Below are 14,976 nucleotides of genomic sequence, written 5' to 3'. Positions count from 1 at the left end.
AAGTCCACCACCCTAACCACTAGGCCACTCCTCCACTGTTGCTACTATTTGAGATTCTACATGGAATGTTTAGCACCATTCCATGTAGAAGTTGGCCCTTGCAGATCACCAATGTGGCCGCGCAGGCTTCTGCCTCTGTGAGTCTGACGTCCTGCACGTACGTGCAGGACGTCAGACTCACAGAAACAGAAGCCTGCGCAGCCTTCTACATGGAATGTTGCTAGTGGAATAGCAACATTCCATGTAGAATCTCCAATAGTAGCAACATTCCATGTAGAATCTCCAATAGCAGCAACATTCCATGTAGAATCTCCAATAGTATCTATTTTATTTTTGTTACATTTGTACCCTGCGCTTTCCCACTCATGGCAGGCTCAATGCGGCTTACATGGGGCAATGGAGGGTTAAGAGTCACAAGGAGCTGCCTGTGCCTGAAGTGGGAATCAAACGTAGTTCCCCAGGACCAGTCCACCACTCTAACCACTAGGCCACTCCTGTCTCAGCTTGATTATCGCAACACACTCTATGTTGGATGTTCTCACTCATCTTTGAGATGTCTGCAAATTTTGCAGAACACAGCCGCTGGACTAATTTGTGGAAGACATAAATTTGATCAGGTCACTCCTTTATTGAGATCTCTTCGATAGCTTCCTATTGAAGCACGATGTAAATTTAAGCTCTGTATTTTTATCCACAAATTATTTCGTGGTTTTCTTCCAGATTATTTGATGGTTAGATTGGGCGATCGTTGCCTACTGCAGTTTCCTTCTGTAAAACATGTGAGATATAAGTCTTTTCATAGCTCTAGTTTCGTTTATTGCTCGGAGTAATGGTGGAACTCTCTTCCTTTGGAGCTGAGATTGGTTTGTACGTTGTCAAAGGCTTACTTATTTTCTATGTATTTAATGTAATTTGGTTTATGTACTCATACAGTTAGATTAGATTGGTTTAGATATAATTTTTGTATTTCCTAGTGATGACCTAGTTTTTTTTTATCTAAATTGTAATCTGCATTGATCCTTAGTTGGTACATAACAGAATATAAATCATTGAATTGTATTGTATTAATGCAGCTTTGATTCTCCCGTTATGCAGTTTAAGCTCTTCCAGCTCGTAGTTCGAGCTGGATTGGATGAAGAGCTGCCAAATCACCTATTTCCAGGAAGGAGACTTTTTGACCAGTTCTAGTTTTCAACTGACATGCCAAAGCAGTGCGATATTCATAGTCCCTGATGTTACCTATTGAAATCAGTGAAACCGGTTCCATAATGCATCAGGTTCGAGGTGGTTAGAAATCCAGGAATGGTCTCAAATCTCCCTCCTGGAATCGGGTACTTTGGCAGCTCTGTGAACATGGCTTTGTCTCTTGCCTGTATAGGCAGCATTAACATGTCTTCCTTCGATCTGGATTCATCAGATGAATCACTGGGTAAAAATCACTGCTTGCAGCTGTAGACCGATTACCATTTATTTATTTATTTATTTGTTGCATTTGTATCCCACATTTTCCCACCTTTTTGCAGGCTCAATGGTGCAGTATGCCGTAGTGGCGATCGCCATTTCCGGAATGAGAAATACAATGTGGAATTTCATTAAGTGCATAAATGATAGAGTAACTTATAGAGTAAGTTAGATAATCAGTTCATTTCCGGCGTGACAGATTAGTTGATGAAGCGGTAACGTTCATTATTGACAGAGTGGTTTTAAGCAGTCGGGTACAGAGAGTTCGGTTTTGTCTAGTTCTGGAAGAGTTTAATTGTTTGGTGTTTAGGAAGGATCATTGTGGGATGCCTTTTTGAACAGGTTGGTGTTTAGTAATTTTCGGAAGATTGTTAGGTCGTGCGTTGTTTTTATGACATTTGGTAGAGCTTTCCAGAGTTGTGAAGCAGGATGCGTGTGTTGATTTGTATGTAAGTCCTTTACAACTGGGGTAGTGGAGATTCAGGAATGTGCGTGCTGACCTTTTTGTGTTCCTGGTTGGTAAGTCTATGAGGTCTGACATACAACTGTATATACCGGACCCTCGCCATGGATGATTTGATGAACCAGGGTACAGATTTTGAACGCAATTCGTGAGATCAGGGAGTGCCTCTGAAATCCACTGTATCAGGATACATCTTTCTGCTATTAGCAATATCTTCCTTAAAGCAAGATAGCTGCACCAGCAAACATGATATATGTGTTATTGAAACCTACTTAGAACTTCTAGATGAGTGAGCTATAAATCATTTTCAAATAAAGAAAATAATTTACATATAATGGAGGCTTTCCATGCAAACTCATATTCAGTATGGATGTTCTGAAAACCCAACTAGCTTCTACAACTTGAAAATAGGAGTTTTCTACCTTTACGCCGGCTGTAAAGAGCAAATAATCAAAAAACTTCAGACAGCCCAGAACACTGCAGCTAGACTCATATTGGGCAAAACAAAATATGAAAGTGCTAAACCCCTACGAGAAAAGCTACGCTGGCTCCCACTTAAAGAACGCATCACGTTCAAAATATGCTCCCTAGTTCACAAAATCATTCACGGAGAGGCACCAGCCTACATGTTAGACCTGACAGACCTACCACCCAGGAATGCTAAAAGAACATCCTGCACATTCCTTAATCTACACTTCCCCAACTGCAAAGGTCTAAAATACAAACTAATGCATGCATCAAACTTTACCTACTTGAGCACAGAATTATGGAACGCACTGCCGCGCAACTTAAGGATGATTCACGATCTAACCAACTTCCGCAAACTACTGAAGACCCATCTCTTTAATAAGGTGTACCACAAAGACCAACAAATGTGAACTTACATCACTCCTCCACATACATTCAGAACTACCTTATAATATCTGCTTGTTTTATGACTATCGTGTTTTTTCTTCTTTTTTTCATTATCATGTTACCCAAGATTCTTCTGTAACACTAAATGTCTATTTTATAACATATTTCCACTATCCATGATGTATTGTAAGCCACATTGAGCCTGCAAAGAGGTGGGAAAATGTGGGATACAAATGCAATAAATAAATAAATAAATAATATACAGGTTCTCACTCAAACAGCCAAGCAGAGATCATTTTCAGCTTATGACATAGGCAGATACTAAAACAGCACCTGAAATCCCTTTAGGCTTAGATCAAACATAGTGTCACGAGCTCAGCATGATCCAATCTTGGCCTTTTGACCTAGACTGATAACCTGTACAACATGGGATAGGTGTGTCTTAAGATCCTTCCACCCAACCCAGCCCTTGAGCAACAGTGACCCCTAATGGTCAGACGTAGGAGCATATATTAAAGAACTTTATAGTTTTATTTTATTTATTTATTTATTTATTGCATTTGTATCCCACATTTTCCCACCTTTTTGCGGGTTCAGTGTGGCTTACAATACGTTATGAAAGGTGGAAATGCAGTTTGTTACAACTCAGTTATGGATTACATTGTGAGGATTTAGGCGAGACAAAGTCAAGTATCATTAAGGAATATAACAATGGAAAAGATCATTGAAACATTGGAAAGGAAACAACGGGAAACTAAAAGGGGCAATATATAATGACAGGAAAGCATTTGGTATACATTTTCTGTGAGTAAAGGTATGAGTGTGGAGAGATTACGGGGGATGAGAAGGTGAGATTAGGGGGGATGAGAATTGATGCATTATTGAACAGTGAGTGTGGGCTTTATGTGTTTTGGTTCTTTCCGTAAATTTTCTCAAAAAGATGGGTCTTCAGTAGTTTGCGGAAGGTGGTTTGCTCGTAGATCGTTTTCAGGTTGCGCGGCAGTGAATTCCAGAACTGCGTGCTCATGTAGGAAAAGGTTGACGCGTGCAGCACCTTGTATTTCAAGCCTTTGCAATTAGGGAAGTTCGGGATGATCTTTTAGCGTTTCCGGGTGGTAAGTCTATTAAATCAGACATGTAGGCTGGGGCTTCACCGTGAATGATTTTGTGGACTAATGTGCATACTTTAAAAGTGATGCGTTCCTTGAGTGGGAGCCAGTGTAGCTTCTCTCATAAGGGTTTTGCACTTTCATATTTTGGTTTTCCGAAGATGAGTCTGGCTGCTGTATTCTGGGCTGTTTGGAGTTTTCTCAGTATTTGCTCTTTGCAACCTGCGTATAGTGAGTTGCAGTAATCCAGAGCAAATTAACATGTATTTATTGAATACATTTATACCCCACATTTTCCCACTAGTTGTAGGCTCAATGTGGCTTACACATAACCGTAGGGTAGGCTACAGTTCAGAAAGTATAAATGAACAATGTAATAGTAGGTTATTAAGCGTATAGGTGTCATATAAAACAACAGAGATAACAAAAGATAGTACAGGGTATAATACAAGATAATAAGGTCTATGGGTTTTGCTGAAAACAGGAAAATTGAGATTAGGTTGAGTCTGGAAGGTATGCCTTTTTGAACATGGTGGTCTTCAATAATTTTCTGAAATTTAAAGAATTCTCAGTTGATTTTAAGGTTCTGGGTAGGGCATTCCATAGCTGTGTGCCTACGAAGGAGAAGTTGGGTGCATAGGTAGATTTGTATTTAAGGCCACTGCGATCTGGATAATGTAAATTTAGGTAGGATCTACTGCCTTTACTGACAAGACAGGCCAATAATCTAGATAAGACAATGAAAAGAGCTCCATCTATAAGAACAGGCCAGAACACAGACATCACAGCATATTCACAAACAGCAGATACAAAGTAGGGTCTGTACATTGCTATCATTACTCTAATAGCCAACACTTCAGATCACATGAATGCTCACAGACATCTACCTGCTCATAAGGTTCCTTAAAATGTAGCATCTTAATTTGCTCTGTGGCTCCTGGGTAAAGAACTGACTAGCCAAGAGAGTTTAAAAAAAAAGTGCAGGTGCAAGAGAAAGACAGGCAGTGGCAAAAAAGCAGAACATGCATGGGAAAAATCCACAATTCCAGGAATAACATGTATAGAATGTTTGTACGTTTGGGAAGCTTGCCAGGTGCCCTTGGCCTGGATTGGCCGCTGTCGTGGACAGGATGCTGGGCTCGATGGACCCTTGGTCTTTTCCCAGTGTGGCTTTACTTATGTACTTATGTCCTCTACTTGGCTCACTTTTATTACATAGAGCAGTGATTTAACCTATTGTGATGTCATAGTGGCTCATTCCACCAATAAGAGCCAACCTCATTAGTGATGTCACAATGGCTTGATTGTATAGAATGTTTGTACGTTTGGGAAGCTTGCCAGGTGCCCTTGGCCTGGATTGGCCGCTGTTGTAGACAGGATGCTGGGCTCGATGGACCCTTGGTCTTCTCCCAGTGTGGCATTACTTATGCTTTCCTGAAGCTTGAGAAAGCTGTATTTAATATGACAGTTCTGTCAGTGCACGTACTACAAGGCACCTGATGTATAAGATCTCTTTCCCACAAAGTTTCTCATCTGAGTACCTAGAGCTGGAGTGCCTTGTTCCATGAGTGGTGCTCAGGTTTCATTTTTATGGAGTTGATGAATACCAAGAGGTCCTTTTCTGCCACAGCGTTAAACCAGAAATCACATTTGTTGTGCAATCTAAACAGGTCTTATATTAGGGAACAGAAAGCACTGCAACACACAGGGGGGGAAATGCTATATAGGGCAGGGAAACGGGGGGGGGGGGGGGGGGGGGGGGGACAGCAGTTGAGCACCAAAATGGAGATAAAATGATAGTTACGTGCAGATGTTTTCTTATTCCAAACCTTGTCCTGGAGGCACCCCAGCTAGTCAGGGTTTCAATAGATCCACAATGAATATTCATGAGATAGATTTGCTGCAGTGGAGGCAATGGAATGGAGGAGTGGCCTAGTGGTTAGAGCACCATCCAGAGGTGGCCGGTTCAAATCCCACTGCTGCTCCTCGTGATCTTGGGCAAGTCACTTAACCCTCCATTGCCTCAGGTACAAACTTAGATTGTGAGCCCTCTTGGGACAGAGAAATATCCAGAGTACCTGAATGTAGCTCACCTTGAGTTACTACTGAAAAAGGTGTGAGCAAAATCCAAATAAATCAATAAATAAATGCAAATTTATCTCCTGAATATGCATTGTTGGCCAGGGCCGCCGAGAGACAGGGCCCCCGCATTGAAATCACAGGCGCCTGTGATAAAACAGTGGGTTTTAAGCCTGTAAAACTGTATTATTTCTTGATGTGTATTTCCTTAGTTTGGCCAGCAGATGGTGCATGTTTATGTCTAAAGCTGTTACAGACAAACGACTGTTCCCTCTTTAGTTAACACAGATAAGAGGTAAGCTGTTTTAAAAACTTGTTGTTCTAGGTTCTGATTGGCCCAAGAGCTCAAAATTCATCTAGGATGTACAAGTTTTTTTTCTCTCCAGTCTTAGCAAGGGAGAAAAGAGAGAAGAATCTCTTTTCTGAGGCCCTGTGATCAGTTGTATTTGATAACTTGTGAGCAGCTATATGTCCTGATCTCCCCAGGTACTATTTAGATAGTAAACAGATGTTTAGATAGTTTTTGCTTTCTAGGAACTGTGGGATCACTGGGAGTGTGGCCCCAGTAACCTAGAAATCACTAGAGAATAATTTCAGAGCGGGATACTCACCCACAGGCAGTTGGGACCCAGTCGGTGGGAGGAGGGTGCTAGTGTAGAGCACAAGCGGCAGGTGCAGGCGGACCTGAGCTGTGCTGGGGATAGACCCTCTAAGTGATTAAATATCACACCACAACCTACCTTATAAAATCGGCTTAGAAAATTCAGCAGCCTATCCTAAACCAGGGGTTCTCAACCCGGGACACACCCAGCCAGTCAGGGTTTCAGGCTACCCACAATGAATATACACGAGATACATTTGCATAGAATGGAGGTAATGCATGCAAATGTATCTTATGTATACTCATTGTGGATATCCTGAAAACCCGACTGGCTGGGTGTGTCCTGAGGACTGGGTTGAGAGCCCCTGCCCTAAACCAGGGGCGTAGCCAGACTTCAATGGTAGGGGGTCCAGAACTAAGGTGAGGGGGCACATTTTAGCCCCCCCCCGGCGCCGCCAACCCCCCCGCCCGCCAGCCATTGCCGACACTGACCCCTCTGCCCGCCATTGCCAACACCTCCAACAAATTTGACCCCCCCCTGCTGATGATCCTCTTGACCCCCCCGCCAGCCGTCGCCTACCTTTGCTGGCGGGGGATCCCAACCCTAGCCAGCCGAAGTCTTCTTCCTTCGTTTGGTTTCTGACTGAGTCTGACGTCCTGCACGTACAACGTGCAGGACGTCAGAGTCAGAAACCAAGCGAAGGAAGAAGACTTCGGCTGGCGGGGGTTGGGGTCCCCTGCCAGCAAAGGTAGCAGGCGGCGGGTAGGCGGCGGGAGGGGGGGTTGAGAGGGTCGCTGGCAGGGGTGGGGGGTCCAGGGCCAAATCTAAGATGGCCCAGGCCCCCGTGGCCCCATAGCAGCTACGCCCTTACCCTAAACAGTAGAGCTCAGTGTGCAGAACGTTAATACCTCAGATTTCATAAACTTTTCTCCAAGCTGAAGAACTCTTAACCTGGTTTACTCCATAAAAAAAGGTGTTCAAGTTCCTTATCATCATCACCTTCTCTGGACCTTTTCTACTTCCTTTTTCACATGAGCGACCAGATCAGTGCGCAATAGTCAGCAGTCACACCAAGGACCTATACAGAGCTATGATATTTTCGCTTTTGTTCTTCATCCTTTTTCAAAGAATCCCTAACATTCGATTTGCTTTTTTGCCAGTTGCGGTACATGGAGCTGAAAATGTCAAGATCACGTCCACCATGCCTGCAAGATCTTTTCTCGAGTGGTGACTCCTACCTCAGGACCCAGTATTTGCATCTGTCATTGGTGTTATTTTTTTTTTTTTTTTTTGCTATGTGCATCACTTTGCATTTGTCCACATTAAATTCTATCTGCCATTCAGATTGCCCAGTCTCCTATTCATACAAGATCCTTCTGCAGTTCCTCATAACCACCTGCCTTTTTATATTCAATCATTTCTTACATTACTTCGCTGGTACAACACAAAAGCAATAAATCAATACAAGTCCAGGAAAGCAATGTTAATTTAGAACAATTACAACAAAGTACGAACTTTCCTCCCCCGCCACAACCTCCCTTTCCTCAACCCTCCCAACTACCCGTAAACAAGCCCCTCCCTCCCCCTCCGCCACGTGAGCTGCTCAAATATTCAAAATGTGGCTTCTCCCCCTAGAGGGCAAGGTCAGCCACAGAGGATCCCACTGTGCACGGAATCTTTCTCCCACAGCACTGTCCAGGGAGCGAATGCTACATCTGTCAAGTTTCATTTGCTGAATTAGCTGTGCTCTCCAAAGTACCATCTGCCTTTTTAATGGCTTTGAATAATTTTTTTCCTCACTCATTGCTTCTTTCTCCTGATTATTTCTAAATATGAAACAGCACAGGTCCCAGTACAGACTCCTGGGCCACTCCATAGAAGAACAAACAACAAGGGGGGAAAAAACACAAAAAAATGTGGCCGTGACAAAAATCAAAAATGCTCAAATGCCCTTTGATCAAAATCTTCACTTGAGTCAACACAAGCCGTGTTTCGGCTAAATGGACTGCATCAGGAGTCTTTCGTACAGCAGGGTATATATAACAGAAGATACTTATATCAGCAACGCGTTTCAGTAAAATTCTTGCAGCGTATCCTGGCTTGATGTAGACAACATCTGGTTCCTGGGGCCGTTTTCTCCTTCAGGTCTCTCCCTTCATAGTAACATAGTAGGTGACGGCAGAAAAAGACCTGTATGGTCCATCCAGTCTGCCCAACAAAACTGTTCCCTCCAAGACAATTTCTAATCAGTCGATCTAAAAGCAAGGCAGCATTCACAACATCAAATATAGAAGCTAAATCCAACTACTCCCACCAGAACTAAGTCACCTGCATCCAAAATACTCCACATCTCATAAGGAGTGCTACCAAATTGGTCTCCGTGGAATGCTGCCTGTCTCAGATGTAATACAGAACTTGTCCACTAGTTGTTGTACTGCTATTTTTTTTTCTAAGAGTTTCAATAAAAAAACATTTTTAATAGGTCAATAAAGCTCCATTTTCAATGGATCCAATAGTTTACCCTTCAGAACAGGGTAGATCACACTCCTTTGATTAAAGGAAATTTGAGCCCTTTTAGTATATTGTTTAGATTTTTGTCATCACCTCCACTGTTACTTTTTCTTCTTTTCTTCCAGTCCACTACTGACCATTTTCTATGTCAATAATTACTTTGCTCTATTCTGCTTCCTGTCCTTTAGTCAGTTTGCAAGCTTCAGAAGAGAATGCCTCCTATCCCTTGATGCTTTACTTTCCTACATAGGGACTCTGGCAAATGCTTTCTAAAAATCAAACCACACTATAGCTGCCAGCTCAACTTTAGTCACGTTTTGTTTATACCTTCAAAAATGTATCAGACGGGTAAGGCAAGGCTTGTCTTTGCTAAAGCAATGTTGCCTCATTCAGATGTCAATCAATATTGTCGTTAATTTTGTTTTTCATAAGAGCATCTACCATTTTCCATGCCACCAATGTCAGGTCGACCATTCTATAGGTTCCTGGTCACCTCTGGAGCACTCTCAAGGTCGGGACATTTCATTCAAAGCCCTAAAACACTCTAGCTGCTGGAGTAATGGCTTTGAATGAAAAGTCCCAACCTTGAGACAGCAGCGGTTGGGGGAACTTTTCTGTTTAAGCTGGAGGAGGCAAGTCCTCCCTGAGCACTCCTTACTCCCTCGTCACCTAGCAGGGCACCTGTACAGATTATGATTTTAAGTGGATTCAATAAAAAACATATGGCAGTTTTGCAGAACCCAGTTCGCTCCAGGATGGATGAAGTATATTGCCAATACTATAGGATTTCAGTTGGCAAGTATAGCATATCTATTAAATAGTTAAAAACTACACATTTTCTTATTTATTGTGCAACTAGGAGCATAATTGATGATGGCAAATAAGGACCTGTACGGTCCTTCCAGACTGGTCAACAAGATAAACTCATAGCATAAGGTATGTAAATCTAATCTCGATTTGTTCCTGCCATTTTCAGGGCATAGACGGTAGAAGTTTGCCTGGTACTGTCCTTGTTCTCCAACTTCTGAAGTTGTCATCGAAGCTCCACTCCAGACCATCCAAAGCTGTCCAGCCATGATCAGGACACATCACTAGTTTATTTTGTTGTGTGTGTACATATATATATATATATATATATACACACACACACACACACACACACATTACTACCTGTTCATCAGCCCTGAGTACACTGCACACAATTCCCTTTTACTTACATGGGAGTAAAAGAAGAGAGAGAGAGAAGAGGAGAAAGACTGGCGGGGGAGGGGGAGGATGGCAGCAGATATTTCCACTAGATAAGGGATGTGGAGGCTGAAACCTTGAAGCAGTGGCACTCGAATCTAGTTAAAGGTTACTATATATATATATATATATATATATATATACTAGTAAAACAGGCCCGTTTCTGACACAAATGAAACGGGCGCTAGCAAGGTTTTCCTCGGAGTGTGTATGTTTGAGAGAGAGAAAGTGTGTGTGAGAGATGGAGTGTGTGTGTGTTTGTGTCAGAGAGAGAGAGAGTGTGTGTGAGAGACAGAGGGGCTCATTTTCAAAGCACTTAGCCTCCCAAAGTTCCATAGAAACCTATGGAACTTAGCCTCCCAAAGTGCTTTGAAAATATGCCTCAGAGTGTACGTGAGAGTGAGTGTATGTGAGAGACAGTGAGTGTATGTGTTTGGGGCTCTGAGTTCCATGACCCCCCTCCCTCCCTCTCCTCCCCTCTAAGTTCCAGGACCCCCTTCCATCCGAGGTGCAGGCCTCCCTCCCTCCCTCTCCTCTCCCCCTCTCTCTCCTCTCCTCCGAGTTCTTGGCCCCCCCTTCCCTCCGAGTTCCATGCCCTCCTCCCTCTCCTCCCCAGCGTGTTCCATGCCCCCCTTTCCTCGGAGTGTGTATGTTTGAGAGAGAGTATGTGGGTGAGAGATGGAGTGTGTATGTGAGAGAGAATGAGAGAGAGACAGAGTGTGTGTGTGTGTTTGTGTGAGAGAGAGAGTGTGTGAGAGAGAGTGTTCGTGAGAGACAGAGAGAGTGTGTGTGTGTGTGAGAGAAAGTGAAGCCTTCAAGCCTTGAAGCATTCGTGCGCTCTGTAAGGCTCCATCTCCTCAATTGACGACACGTAGTTCCGGAACGTTGCAGGAATGCTTCAAGGCTTGAAGGCTTCACTTTCTCAGCTTCAGAACGTTGGAGGTGCGTTTTATTATATAGGATATATATATATATACATACATACATATTTTACATCTAGATTTAGTTTGCACAGTCCAAGTCTGTAATGTATTTCTTCCCTAAGCAAAGTTGCAATAAATGGTAAAAAGCACCCTTATTTCAGTTTCAAGTCTGCAAAAGTCAGGACCTTTCTTGGGATGAAGTTCACAGGGAAAAGCACTGCTTAAGCATTCATCAACTGCTCTTCAGTCTCCTTCCTGAAGGTGGCACTGTGTACACACGTCAAAATCCAAGTGGTCAGGAGAGTGCTACCTACAGGGATCTCCATCCATCACACAGGGTCCACCCTACCCACTAATCATCTTCCTGCAGCATGTCTTCTATTTCCTTCTCCCAGGCCTCATTCATCTTCTCCTGCACCTCCAGTGCTTCAAATTCTTGCAGTTCTCTGCAGCTCTATCTCCCAGTCCGGTATGTCCTTATCTGCAACCAGAGAGAAAGAAAGGAAGAGGCTCAATAGAAAGTACCTGTACCCAAGGCAACGTCATAACCAACAGATCATCCCCTGCTGCAGGCATACAGACAATTTCAGCTGTTAGAATAAACCTAACACATTTTTTAAACACTCTCTGAAAATAGAGAAATTTGATTTGATATGGCCAGGTGGGAACCAGCTTCTCATCCTCCCTCTCATTCTTTGCGCATATCCAGCAGACAGCCAAGACCTGTCACTTCTTCCTCTTTAACATCAGCAAAATTCGCCCTTTCCTCTCTGAGCACACCACCCGAACTCTCATCCACTCTCTCATTATCTCTCGCCTTGACTACTGCAACCTTCTCCTCGCTGGCCTCCCACTTAGCCATCTATCCCCCCTTCAATCCATTCAGAACTCTGCTGCACATCTTATATTCCGCCTGTACCGATATACTCATATCACCCCTCTCCTCAGGTCGCTTCACTGGCTTCCGATCAGATACCGCATACAGTTCAAGCTTCTCCTTCTTACCTACAAATGCACTCAGTCTGCAGCCCCTCATTACCTCTCTACCCTCATCTCCCCTTACGTTCCCGCCCGAAACCTCCGCTCACAGGATAAATCCCTCCTCTCAGTACCCTTCTCCACCACCGCCAACTCCAGGCTCCGCCCATTCTGCCTCGCCTCACCCTATGCGTGGAATCAACTTCCTGAGCCCCTATGCCAAGCCCCCTCCCTACCCATCTTCAAACCCTTGCTCAAAGCCCACCTCTTCAATGTTGCCTTTGGCACCTAACCTTTATACCTTTCAGGAAATCTAGACTGCCCCAATTTGACTGCCCCTACTTGACTGACTGTACATTTGTCCATTAGATTGTAAGCTCTTTGAGCAGGGACTGTCCTATGTTAAATTGTAGAGCACTGCGTAACCCTAGTAGCGCTTTAGAAATGTCAAATAGTAGTAGTAGTAGTAACGTGAAATAAAATAATCAATATTCAATTCAAGAAGTATTCTGCACAACCATCGACATATTCACTTAAACCAATATGAGCTAGAATAGCTCAAAAACAAATTAATACGACTACCTCCCCTAAATAGGGCAATTGCCTTGGGCCCCCAAGAAACCTGAAGCCTGACCAAAGCTGAAGAAGACAGTCCACTACCGACTTAGCTGTCCCTTCCCAAACCTTCTGCCCTGGGTCCCCGTATGTGTAACGGCAGGCCCTACCTCAAGGCCAGGGGTTCTCATCCCAGGTAGTCAGGTTTTCAGGATAGCCACAATGGATATGCATGAAATCAATGTGTACGAATGACCTCCATTGTATGCAAATCTCTCTTACGTATTTACTGTGGACATCTTGAAAACTAGGGTTTGCCCGGGTGTCCCAAGGACAGGGTGACAGCCTCTGCTCTAAGAATAAAAGGTAACAGATTAAAAAAAAAACAACTTGATCCCTTATATCACGAGTGTCCAACTTCAGCCCTCACCAGGTCGGGTTTTTAGGATTTCCCCACTGAATATGCATGGAGGCAGTGCAAGCAAATAGATCTCGTGCATATTCAGTGGGGAAATCCTGACTGGATTGCAGCCCTCAAAGATCAAGGATGGACAGCCCTGCCTTATACCAAATACATAGTAACATAGTAAATGATGGCAGATAAAGACACGTATGGTCCAACCAGTCTGCCCAACAAGACAAACTCATTTTACATGGTATGTGATACTTTATATGTACTACCTACTCAAACAGTCAGGGACTAAGTTTCCATTTATGGACAATCCAATAGATATACAAATAAGGAAACTCTATTAAAGTAAGCCACTTGGTAAGTATATATTAGTACAACAGGAGGAAAAAAGCTCAAGAAGCACCTTCTTATGTTTTCTTAGATAAATGGAAGGGCTAGGACTTTATATGTACACCAGAGTTTGACCGTAGATGTCTGCCCAGCACTGTTCTTGTACTAAAAGTTCTGAAGCTAACGTCGAAGCCCCTTAAAATTTACACTCCAGCCCATCCATATCTACAATCAGAGCGTAGACCGAAGAAGTCTGCCCAGCACTGGTTTTGCTTTCCAATTACCGGTGTTGCCACCCAATCTCCGCTAAGATTCCGTGGATCCATTCCTTCTAAACAGGATTCCTTTGTGTTTATCCCATGCATGTTTGAATTCCATTACTCCCACGGGAGGGCATTCCATGTATCCACCACTCTCTCCGTGAAAAAAATAGTTCCTGACATTACTCCTGAGTCTGCTCCCCTTCAACCTCAATTCATGTCTTCTAGTTGAGGGTGGCAGGTCTGTGAAACCCATAAATTGCATGGGAGCCTTGGCATGTAAAGTGAAGTTTTCAGAAGGCAGAGGATGAGGGAGTGATGCTCAATTCACCTTCCATTGATTTTTTTTTTTTTTTGCAGGGTCCACTGGACCACCAGGGATTTTATTTGTTCAGCCGGGGGGGGGGGGGGGGGGGGGGCGGGGAGGGGGGCGCTGGACCACTAGGGAGGTTTAAAAGTTAGGGAAGGGATTCGGAAGTGTCTGAGCATTCCTAGTCCATGCCCAAAAGAGCCGTGCGGTAGACACAGTTGTTGTGGGCATGTTCAGCAATGACCAATGCTCAAAAGTAACAGCGTGCATATGATTTGCATGTGTTAGTATTGAGCTTTGGTTGGTAATTCCGACTCGGTGCCGAGCCGGTGTTTTTCTGGCGCTGTTCCCTACAGCGCTAGAGTTTTGTGCATCCGGGCCTGGGACTGATCTGTTAGCAGGTCCTGAAAACCAGATCAGCCCTTTTGGAGATGAGCCCCCCAGGCATTTAGCTTTTCTCTGCAGTGCAGTAATTAATTTTTAATCTTAATTCTGAGGGAAAATGATTTCACAGTCTAGTGCTTTTCCTGTGAATGATTTCTCATAAACCCGAACCAGCTGGAATACCCAGCCTGCAATCCTAAAGCAAACACAGTGATCTGAGAGAGTTTCTGATCCACAAAATCCTCAAGGAGGCTGAAGCAGAGACAGAGATTTTTAAACAGCAAATAATCTTAGCCACTGTATTTTAGCTCAGAAGAGTAGTAAAAAGGAAACAAAAAGGTATTTTGTTTTGTTTTAAATATCCTTTTTTAGCTATTGGATATTTAAAGATATAAACTTAAGATGTTTAAAAGTGACAAATGCATTTTATTTCAGATGATAATTTCATGGAGTCCTTTCTATCACAACACTTTCAACTTAAAAGAATTACAAGAAAATG

The sequence above is a fragment of the Microcaecilia unicolor genome, chromosome 11 (assembly GCF_901765095.1).
Source record: "Microcaecilia unicolor chromosome 11, aMicUni1.1, whole genome shotgun sequence".
Taxonomy (NCBI): Eukaryota; Metazoa; Chordata; class Amphibia; order Gymnophiona; family Siphonopidae; genus Microcaecilia; species Microcaecilia unicolor.
The sequence above is the reverse complement of the archived record's forward strand: the minus strand, read 5'-3'. Positions refer to the sequence as shown.